Source organism: Sylvia atricapilla, chromosome 4 (genome assembly GCF_009819655.1).
Source record: "Sylvia atricapilla isolate bSylAtr1 chromosome 4, bSylAtr1.pri, whole genome shotgun sequence".
Classification (NCBI taxonomy): Eukaryota; Metazoa; Chordata; class Aves; order Passeriformes; family Sylviidae; genus Sylvia; species Sylvia atricapilla.
Genome location: NC_089143.1, coordinates 33,325,300 through 33,336,992, shown reverse-complemented (window position 1 = coordinate 33,336,992; position 11,693 = coordinate 33,325,300).

Genomic DNA, 11,693 nt, shown 5'->3' with positions numbered 1-11,693 from the left:
AAGAAAACTTCTTCTCAAAACAATCTTGGCAAACAACTATCCTTTCTCAAAACAATCTTTCTCCAGGTGGTGCTTTGCTGTTTCTCTAGTTTAACCAATGGGATTAGAGAGGTGTTGTTCCTATTCACTAATCATGTTAAGTCTGTATCAGAACACCTTATAAAAAATAGTAAGAATTAGACAATAAAGCCTTTTTTCTATGCTATTTGCCTTCTGAAATATTTAGAGTCTCTCATCTTTCTTTTGTGTCTTACAACGACACCTGCCCATGGCAGATGAGTGGAACCAGATGATCTTTGAGGTCCCTTCCAGCCCAAATCATTCTATGGTTCTGTGACAGGAACTGCCTGGTAGCAGGATTATAAGTGACAGAAACTTGACCAGCTCCTGATTAACTTTTTGATTAATTTTCTCCTTCTTGGAGAACAAAAATATTTTCAAACCCTTTCTTTCCCAGCTCCCTATCTCATTTCTGCCCTCCAAAGTTAACAATAGCCCAGTGTCATGGAGACCCTGGCCTCTGCTCCTTGAATATCATTTAACTGTGCCTACACCTTCCTAGAGGTATAAATAGCTCTGTGTGGGTGTTTTGACATGAAGTCAGCCCACATATATCCCAGGAAGTGGCCCTTATTCACTGTCACCATCTCCCCAGGACTCCCACTGTTTCTGTCTTGGCTTTTTCCAAGTTTTTGTAAATTATCCTCAGAGTTTCTTTACCAGCACAAAATGCTGTGTTCCCCATTTGGAGAGGAGAGGCCGATCCTGGGAGAAAGATGTTATTGCTACACATACACTACTAAATTAGTTCATCAGGGCTCAGTGGTGCTGTGCCTCAGTGCCAGGAGCAGACCAATCCCGTATTATTTACTGCTCTTCCTCTCTAAAGCAGGCTGGACACATCCAGCCTGGCTCCTGGGGATGAGCCCACCCCAAGGCTCATGTCCTCATTGCTGCTGCTGGCAAAGGGCAGAGCCAGCAGCCCAGCTGTGCTCAGCAGGACGTGGTTGTGTGGCACACAGGTGGCAGAGAGGTGGCTGGTGTGATGGTCTGGAGCATTTGACACAGCTCAGGCGTGACTGCACCACAGCTTGGGAGACTGAGGGAGAGGGAAACCTGGTTTATGGAAGGGGAGAATCAGTTCCAGTGCCTGTACAGTAATTTTGGATCCTGCTGTACTATAAAAACATAAACTGCTGTCATGACCTTGAAGGAGAATTTCTCAAATACTTCCCAAAGGAACTCTCTGTCTCTAACATAACTTGTCTTCTCTTTGTATAGGAACCAGAAGGGGAAGGAGAGAAAAGACTGTCTGCTTTTTGACTCCCTCCAGTGTCTGCTTCTGGTGAGACCCAGCTTGGACAATATTGGAAAATCCTGCTTCCTGAAAAGAATGTGAGTCCCTGACCTCCGTCTCTGAGGAGAAAGAAATCTCTGCTTTCTCCATGACTCTACAAATCTCTTCATAAAGTCCCCTTTTCTGCCTTCCATCTGCTACCTCTCCTTAATTTCTGCACCTCCCAGTTCAGCACTCAAGCCCAGTATTTCCATTTCTGCTCCCTCAGCAGTCACAGTATGTTTGCTAAGAAGGAGCTGCCTCTGTTGCTCTTGATTAGAGTAGAAAGTAGCAGCTGGAGTTCAGATACTTCAATTATGTTTATTACAAACTTTGGGTGAACCCACCAGGAGGTTTCCTCCTGAAATATCCCAGTGGAATCTCAAATGAAAAACCTTTCATCTAACTGCAGACTATATCAAAGTGCCTCATGGCCAATGTCAAGTTTTCAGGTATTTCAAATCTCACACCATCTCAAATTTGAGTTCTCCTGCCCCTGATTTATTCATAGACCTGGTTTATTTAGCACTCAAGGCTGGTTTGGATCTGCCAAATGTGGAGAGAGAAATTATTCCCAACATGTGGGAAACTCTGCCTTGGGCTGTCATATACTGAAGAACTTCGAACACAGGGAACCAGTTTCCTTGAAATATCATTTGGGCAATTTGCAATTTCACTGAGATCCATAAAAATGAGCTAGAGAACGTATCTGTGCAGAATCCATAGGAGTAATGGAAAAAATACTTGACTTAATTTACTCTGGCTTTCTCCAAAGGATCTCCTCTGAATGAGGATAAAGCCCAGCAGGTTGTATTCTAGAGGAGATGACTTTGTCAGTGTCCTGTCAGCTGCTAGAAAAGTAGGTTAAAATAGAAATTATGACCTTCCTTCCCTTTCTCTGCTACGTGAATTGCAGAAGATACTCCCCAGGATGGTTATAAACACAACCAGCCTGTAAAAGCTGTAAAACACTTTGGGATCTCACTTTAAATAAATCAAGCAAATTGACCATTTGAGAAAATTTCCTGCAAAATTTTAAGTAAATATATCCTCAAACTGAGCCTTGCTTCATAGAACAAAGGCCAGGGGTGAATATTTACAACCCAAACCCATGGCATAAAACACCCCCATTCAGACTTTATGGCAGAGGTGCTTGAAGCCGCTTGGAGTGTCACGAATGACCCGTTCCGTAATTGTGTCACTTAAAACCCAAATCATTCAGGGGCTTTTATTGTTAGCAATGTCTTTGCAACTGAGACAACATAACACCACGTTTTTCTCCTCACACTGCCCCTGAGAGAGTAATTTTATGCAACATTAAGACAGCACCTCTTAGGGAAAAAAAATAAATCTCCATGACTTATAAAATTGATGGTGCTTCCTAACAGGCAGGGACAAGAGCAATATTAGGTCTTCTCTCCCAAAGATGGAGTGGCCTTTCTGGTTATGCCTTTAAAAATAGCTCCTGGCAGGCTCTGTGCTGCAGGGCTTTCCTTCTCCTTGACTGACCAGGGAATTGGGATAGGCACCGAGCTGTGTGTGGCTGGGGCTTTGTGTGTCTCAGCTTTTCTAATAGCAGCCCTTCCAGCTCCCTCTGCTCTCTTTAAAAGGCCATTTGTCTGGAGTTTTATTCCTCACTCCCTGCTAATTTCACGCTGTTTACGGTGGGCAGATGGAGTAATGAGTTTATTTTCACATCCTGTTTGTAGCTGTGCTCCACATCTGTTTCTGCTCACTCTTATCTCAGTGCCATTCACCCAGAGTTACTTGGGAGCTGTGGGAGTGAGAGAAAAACCTGTCTCTTCCCATTTTAACAGACCCTCAGTTCCTCTCATATACGTGTCTCAAAGCGCATTGTGCTGACCAAGCAGGTCTGACTCTCCTCCAAGGAGATAATTTCCTTTCTCGGGGAAGTGCAGCTGTGCCTGGGGTACAGAAGTGTGAAGGTGATTCTGTGTGGGCTGGAAATAGTGAATAAAATGCCTGGAGAGCACCAACGTGGAGCCCTGTCACTCCCCCTTTCTTACCCAGCTTGGGCTTTAGATGTTTTAGCAGGAACCACACCAGTTCCACTGGGGGCTCCAGTTTATAGACGAATTCGGCATGAATCTTTTCATACTCCTCATTTGAGGGGCTGGGAAAAAAGGGCAGAAAAGGGCAATGAAGCTGGAGAAGGAGGTAGACAGTAAATGCTATGAAAAGCAACTGAGGGAGCTGGAAAAGGGGCTGAGCCTGGAGAGAAGGAGGCTCTGGGGGGACCCTGTGGCTCTGCACAAGTCCCTGCCAGGAGGGGACAGCCGGGGGGGTCGGGCTCTGCTCCCAGGGAACAGGGACAGGAGGAGAGGGAACGGCCTCAGCCTGGGCCAGGGGAGGCTCAGGGTGGACAGCAGCAGGAATTTCCTCATGGAAAGGTTGGTCAGGCCTCGGAAGGGGCTGCCCAGGGAGGTTTGGAGTCCCCATCCCTGGAGGTGCCCAAGGAATGCCTGGATGTGGCACTCAGTGCTCTGGGCTGGGTGACAAATTGGGATCAGTCACAGGGTGGACTTGATGGTCTTGGAGATCTTTTCCAGCCTCAATAACTCCACCATGATTCTGTGATCCACACACAGCTCATGGAGTGATGAACACTTTATTTCCATGACAAGCTATTGACTCCAAAACATTTGGTACTTGCTTTTACAATATTTGCAGCTAATAGGAGAATAACCACCTAAAACTTCCAAGAAAGCCACAGGAGTGGTTTACTACCCTTCTAGGTTAGCCTTGATTTGTGGTGCAAAGGTGGATGGTTGTCTTTGCAGAACCACATAAGATTTGGGCTGGAAGGGACCTTGAAGCCCCTCTGGTTCCTTCCACTAGACCAGGCTGCTCCAAGTCCCGCATCCTGGCCCTTGTGCCAGGTTTGGTTTTCCAGCCAGGCCTGTAAATGGCTGGGAGAGGGCACTGCAAGGAGCACTTGGATCCTGTGCTGGTGTGAGAGACACTGGCAGCAACAGGGACTGGGCACCAGACTATCCTTGGTGTTTGGCTGGTAGGAATGGCCACCACTGGACCATCCTCACAGTCCGGGTCAGATTAAATCAAACACAAACTAAATGTTGGTACTTGCTAATAGGCAACTGTCTGATATGTAGCACATTTGTACTTCCCCAGAGCTGTCAGAAACAGGTCATTACAGCTGTCCTGGAATGAAAAATGATGGGAAAGGTAATCTTGAAGAAATATTCTTATTATTTCCCACCACTCCATAAATCCTATGATGACTCCATGAATGGGCCCAGGTGGCTAATGCAGGTGACTCCTGCTAAACCTTGTTTAAACTGTGTTTTCATGTCATGATTTTATAGCCAAATGCTCAGGATCACACAAGGAACAAACTCTTGTACACAGCTCAGATTTCATTTCCCATTTGCTGCTGGAATCCCTGCAGAGCAGCCCCAATGAACACCTCTGCCATACCTGTGCTCCTTCCCCCAAACTGCTTGAGAACAGCCCTCCCACGAGATCCCACATGCCCTGTCCAGAACTTGGAGCTGTCACCTGGACTTCATAGTGCCCAGAAACCTCCTTTGGGGTGCTGCTCTCCACACAAGGGAAAATTTCTTTCTCCTCCACCTGTCTTGCCTTGATTTGAATGCAGGTTCCATGCCGCAACACCATGGCCACCCTGAGGGCTGCTCCAGTGTTTCCTGTGTGAACTCAGAGGAGCTCACCTGAGGAGGACAACACCCCTCATTGCTGACAGTCCTCTGTGGACCTCCATGGTTTTACAAACATAACACACACACAAGGTGAAACCCTACAATGCAAACGGGTCTTTCCCCAGGGACCCTTCCCAGACAGCACTGGGGTAGTGGAATTTTCTGGGAATATCTCAGGAATGTAAGCTCTGTGGGTGTAAAGCAATACTGAATGTAAGGTCTGAGGGTGGAAAGTTCAGACCAATAATGTGCGGGGTGTCTTGAGCAGGCATTAAAAATGTACTGCCTGACTCTCTGTCCCTCCAGTTCTGAGCTGTCACCCCTTCCTTCCACATTAGGGGCAATCTTTTCTCTGTGTTTGATCTGTGTCTCCATGCAGGACCTTACAGGTGCCGAGGAGATACAAATAAACACAGCAACATTCACGGGATATTTCCCTCTTCTCTAATTGCTGATCCATTTAAGAGATAATCACTCGCTGTATGGACTCAAATCCAGAAGAAAACATTCCTCTGATCTGTCTTGCTGTTTATCATAGATTTACACATGACACCCAGATACCATGACAAGTTGTATCATGTCTCCATTACCCTTAAGGAGAACAAAATTCATCATGAAAACACTCATGATGACTTGGGGTGAAGTCTCCCTAGATATCATTATTCCCCTACACTAACACATCCTTTTTGACAAGGCTTCAGCCTTTGTTTTCTAAAGATGCCTCTGGAATGCCCCATCCTGCTGGACTGACTCAGCCAGACTAACCAGCAAATCAGCTATAAACAATATTCTTATGAAAGGAGGATGAAAATCAGACCATCACGCTCAGTGCATGACCTGGTTGCAAATAGTTGTGTTTCTATTTTAAATAAGTTTAATCCATCAGACCAGGAAGAAGGCTTAAAACTTTTGGGGATCCATGAAGTCCCAAAGTGGGTACAAGTTATTCTGAAATACTGGGTATCTAAAACACAGATCACACAACTAGCCACAGGTTCTGCGAGAGAAAATGATGCATGCCACATCCATTCCTTGCTGAAATCTGGGGACACCATGATACTGGTGCATTAGGAAGCTTCAGCCCCTGGTTTCTGCTGGAACAGAGGCTCTTCCCCTACTCCCAAAGCTAGACAGTCATACCAGACAGGGTGATGGGGGTTTGTGATCAACAGGGTCTTGACTTAAACACTGGTGCCTAAAAGAGAGCATCCCATCCTGGGGGATAACTGGTGGTCTCTGGATATCAGCTCCTTGTATGTCAAGATGAGACAACATTTAGCAGACAGCAGTAAGGACAACAGAGGTCTCAAGGGCCAGAGGTGATCTATAAGTATTTACAGAAGGTATGTAAGGCCTCAAGTTCCACCTAAATCTGACTTTAAAATGTCCTAGCTGATGGCAGAGGCAGACCAAAACAGAACCAGGACAACTCCTTTTTGGGTCTAACTCTGCCTGGGTCTGCTCCATCATATCACCTTGTGATCTTCTTTCCCACCTCTGACCTGGATGTTCTTCATGCAGACATCTCCCCATGTGCTGGACAGGGCTCAGACATGTCCCTGTTCACCTGAAAGATGATGGTGAGCACAAAGTTTGTTCCTTTGTCTTTTTGTGGCTTCAAGTCTAATATTTGACCTGAAGAACTACTAGAATTACAGAACCATTTAGGTTGGAGAAGCCCTCCCAGATCCAACCAAGTCCAACCATTGCCCAGCACTGCCCAGGGCCACCACTGCCCCATGCCCCAAGTGCCACATCCACAGGGCTTTGAAATCCCTGCAGAGATGGACACCCCACCCCTGCCCTGGGCAGCCTGTTCCAATGCCTGATCATAACCCAGTGCCTGACCAAAATCTGCAGAAAGACAAGGGAGGTGACTCAGTAAGAATAATGAGGATTTGTGATCTTCAGATGACCTTAACTTTTAAGTTTGGCTGATCCCAAGACCCTGTGAGCACCCTGCCACAAAGAGGAACACATCCCTTACGTGTTTTCCTGGAGAGCTACAGCACAGTGCAAGTGGCCACGGCTGCAAAAGGGAAAGCATGAACTGCCACGGATGGGGCAGCCAATACCTCCTTGGACAAACAATTCCAGCTGTAATGTTGGTGACTTTCTTAGTGCCAGCTCCAAGAAACCAATGACCTTGGTCATGAGCTGGGTTTGTCACACACAAAAGAAATCAAAATTCCATGCCCTAGATATAAGTCTAAGATGAGGAACAAGCAGAAGGGTATCAGTCAAAGGCAACGAGCATTCTGCAGATGCTGGAAGCACAGGAAAAAGGGGTCTTGGCCATGTGCAGAGGCATGCAAAGTCAGGTGAGGTCTGTATATGGGGAAATTGGGAGAACTAAAGACTAATTTGAGCAGGGCAGTATTTGTGCTATCAGCAACATGCTGGACACTCAACAGTCTCCCCCCACTGGGGTTACATGCTCAGGTTCCTGATCAGTAACTGCCCTGGGGCTGATTTTCCAGCCTTTGGAGGAAAGAAAGTGCTGTGTGCTGCAGCTCCTGGTACAACCTGTCCCTGGTGCTCCAAATGGCTGCATTGCTCAAGGCAGAGCAGCCTCAACACAATATCCTTAGCTGCACTCACTGAGATCCCCAGAGAGCTCAGCACAGTGGTGCTTGGGGTTCCTCAACCATTCACACATGGGACAGGACTGATCTTCAAAGGAGAAGTTTCATTGGCCAATATTGTGACTGGATACTGGAGCACACACTGCGACTTTCTCTGGGTGTCTTTCCTAGACCAATGCCATCATTAAACCCTTTGCATCTTCTCCTTTCACAAGCAAAAATTCTTCTCATGTTGCAGTTTGTGCTCGTCTGCCGCTAAAGCAGCATTCAGGAGTCATCAGGCAGAGAAGTAACTGAGCTCCTCAAACATCACTTGATTTTGTACATGTATTTTCTTTTCTCTATCTGTGCATCAAGATGAGCTCAGCTTCCCAGCCCAGATTTAGATAAGCAATGCAGTCTAATTTTCATCTTTCTGAGCAAAATTTCAGCTAACAGTACCCAATGCCTTAAAGGCAGGCTGCTGTAAGCCCAGCAGAGTGAGATCCAGATCTTTCTCAGTGCCTGTAATGGTTTTATACACATATACAATTAAACATCTGAGATTTTTTAAATCCCTTAGCTCCACTTTGCTTCAAATAATTTGACTGAAGAGTCCTGGCATTCACCAACTCTTCAAAATCTTGCAAAGTCCTATTAATTAACTGTGCACTGATGTAAAAAATGACCACTTCTGGAAGCCCATATGTGCCACATAAAGGTTTATTGTTTCCTACAGGGTAACTCAATATGAGAGTATCTAATAATGCAGTCTCAGGGTTCCATGGATAATCCCACAGGTCCACCACACCTGACCCAGCATCGCTGGGTTTTGTCTCCAAGGCAGAAACGCTTGACACACTTCACAGATATCTATTTCTTCCTTCCCTGTGTTCACTGGTGGCCACTGCAATGGATTTTTCATGATCTCACAGATCCTATAGAATCCCTCAGGGCTGTAGCACTGACACTGCTAATTCTTGCGTCTGTGCCCTGTACTCTCAATTACAGAAAGCTCTGATCTGGGTTGATGTGCAGCTCCCAAGCCTCCTTCCAGTGGCACTGATAACAGATTTCTGCAGTGCCTTCTCTTGCCATGGCCTCCAGAAGTTTATTCCCAATGATGTTTGAGATAAGAGATAAGATCTCTTCCACCAGATCTGTGTGGCCTGTGCAGCTCTCCCCACAGCATCAAGAATGAGCCTCAAACACTCCCAGGACAGTGCCTATTCTCAGCTCTTGTTTTCCTGGTTTACACTGCCCAGACTCCGCAGATGCAGCTGGGAAATTCAAGCTGAACACCCTCCTGTCTTCTCACAGGTAAACGAGTTATTTCTTTAGGAACAGTGAAACTGAGGTCAACTTTTTCCTGAGATCCATTTTCCCTACCTGGATACTCTTCTTTAACATCTCCTGCAGCAAAGACATCCCTCTGTACATGAAGGTGCTTTTTGCAGAGTGTTTGAGAAAACAATTCCACCAAAGTGCACAAGAGTTCTGTCACACTGTCCTGAGTCATTCACAGAGGCGTTTACTGGCCAGATGGTTGATCTTGGGGTGATATATTCAAGATCAGGGGATCTGAGCAGTGTGATCTAGTGGAAGATGTCCCTGCTCATTGCAGGGGGTTGCACAGATGACCTTCAAAACCCAAACTATTCTCTGATCATCTGGCACAGCTTGCACAAACTCAGGTGCTTGATTTCCTCTCTTTGGCTGGCAAAACTCCCTGTCCATGCTGGCACTCCTGTTTCACCTGGAATCCTTTTGCATAACATCTCAGAAAGAACAGCCAGCTCATTTAATTCCAGGAGACAAAGCCTGCAAATCTTTCTTAGCTGTCAAAGCAGCATTTCTGTAATCACGTGGCTTTGGCCAGAGTCCGTGTAGATGTCAATTCACTTATACTTCCTTCCAAATATCCCACATTTCTGATTTTAAATTAGATTTCTTTTGCCATGCCCCATTTTTTGACCCTTTTTCTGCCCTCTCCCCCACCCCCCAGTCTATGTAAATTGCAATGTCCTTATTTCTTTCAAATAATTCTTGCACTTCCCTGTCGAAAACCTAAGGAGCAAGCTAAAAACCAGAGGGAGATTTTTATAAGGAACTTGTCCCACCAGGGGCACAGGAAATGCAAACTTGTAAAGTCTTCTTGATCAGGGCAATTTGCAAAGACCCAAGAGGGGCAGATCACAGCATGGAAAACCCCCACATCTCCAGCTATTGTCTTCAAAATTTCTCCCTTGGTACACAAGGGAAAAAAAATTCCCTGAATATTCCTATTGAGTTGTTTGGGCTCTAATCTCTATCTGAGTGACTTGTCCTTCTCTTCTGCTGCTCCCAGGGGCAGGAATATTGCAGTGACTTCTATTTTAAAAAAATATTTTCAGTGTTTGCAGATAGTCCAAACCCTTCCCTTAACTCCTGTCTCATGGACAGAGCAGCATTTCTGGAGGCTGAGGCACTGATGGCTCAGGAGCTGACAGCATAGATTTCTATGCCCTGCTCACCAGTGCCATTAAAGACATCTCAGCACTGTCATATTTTCTCTTTTTTTCCCTGGTCTACACTTCTTTGCAGTGTATCACTTTCCTGCTCCAGATTCCATCCAGTGATTCACATCCTTTTTCACATTCACATGGAACATTCCACCTGCAGGAGTCTCTGGCTGCAGCCAGTTCCTGTGGAGGAGCTGTTGCCCAAAGAAGAGGTGATGGGGTGAGGCTGATGGTGAGGAGAGGGATGGTTGTGCTGGTGATCCACTGATGGACAGTTGCTGCCTCACACACTGGGAACAGAAATGGATCTGGCATTCGTGTCTTGGGTTTCTCCCTCTTGGACATAACCAAGAACAAGACCTTGAACTTCTGCTGTGGCACAGGCCAGAACATGTGATGAGTGATGAGAGGGGCAGCAGCTCCAAGGAGATAAAGTCATTTGGACCCTTTTGGGCAAGAGTGACCTCCAGGCTGCCTCTGTCATGTCCCACTGCACTCTCCACAGAATAAGAGATTTTCCTCTCCAAATTCTGCTTTAAAATCCATTTCCCCTCATGCCACAGAACTGCTTACACAGCGCTACCTTCTCCCAGGGGCTGCTGGTACCTCTCAGAGTCTGTGTATCAGCTCCTAGAGAAGGTAGAACAGTAATATCCTTATCTCTCTAACTCCTGTGAAGAATGAGATCCCAAAGGAGTGGAAAAGGAATTCCCTTTTTAAAGAAGCAGACAAAGGAATCAGATGAATCATGAATCAATCTCATGGGTAAGGCTGTCCAGGAGAGCAGGGGGTGATGTGTGATCTGACCTCTCCAGGCTATTTGCTGCAGGTCCACACGGGGTGCTACAAGAGTGAGTGGCCTCTGAGCAGTCACAGCCAAGTGGGTGCCCATGAACAGGGAGCTCCAAAACCAGAAAAGGAACATTTTCAGCCTAAGAAGGTGTTTGAGAGTCTGTCCTGAGCCTGGTACTGTTCAATATTCCCATAATGACTCCAGTGATGGAACAGAGAATAGATTTCTGTAATTTGTGGCTGACAGAAGATGAGGAGGGGGTCACAAGTGATGGGTAAGACAAGACTGGAATTCAAAATTGTCTTCGTCTGTTTGAGGCAGTGTATGAAATCAGGAGGATGACACTGACCAGAAGCAAAAGTGACACTGGGAGATGTGAGTGTGAAAAGACAGGAGGGAAAAGCAAACCCAGGAAATAGAAGCAAGGGGGATGTAACCATGAGGTGAGAGGTTGAACAGGGAAAGGAAACAGGATGAAAACCAGAAAACGTGGTCTAGGGCATAAGGGGTACATTTATCACAGGAAGCAATTATCCTGCACTTCTCAGCTCCAGGAAGGCTTTAGCTGGACTTTGGGTCATTTTTTGATAGGACAACACATGTTAGGGAAGATGACAAGATCCCAGAGGAATTTTATTAAAATTGTAAATGGTTTGCAGGCTGAGAGGAGGATAAAAGAACAGGATTTGTATCCTTTAGGATGAAGGCTGCGAAGAAACAAGATCAGAGCACTCAAATACACAAACAAGACATTTTAGATGTGGACAGTAATAGATATCCCTCTACTGTTGTGGGACA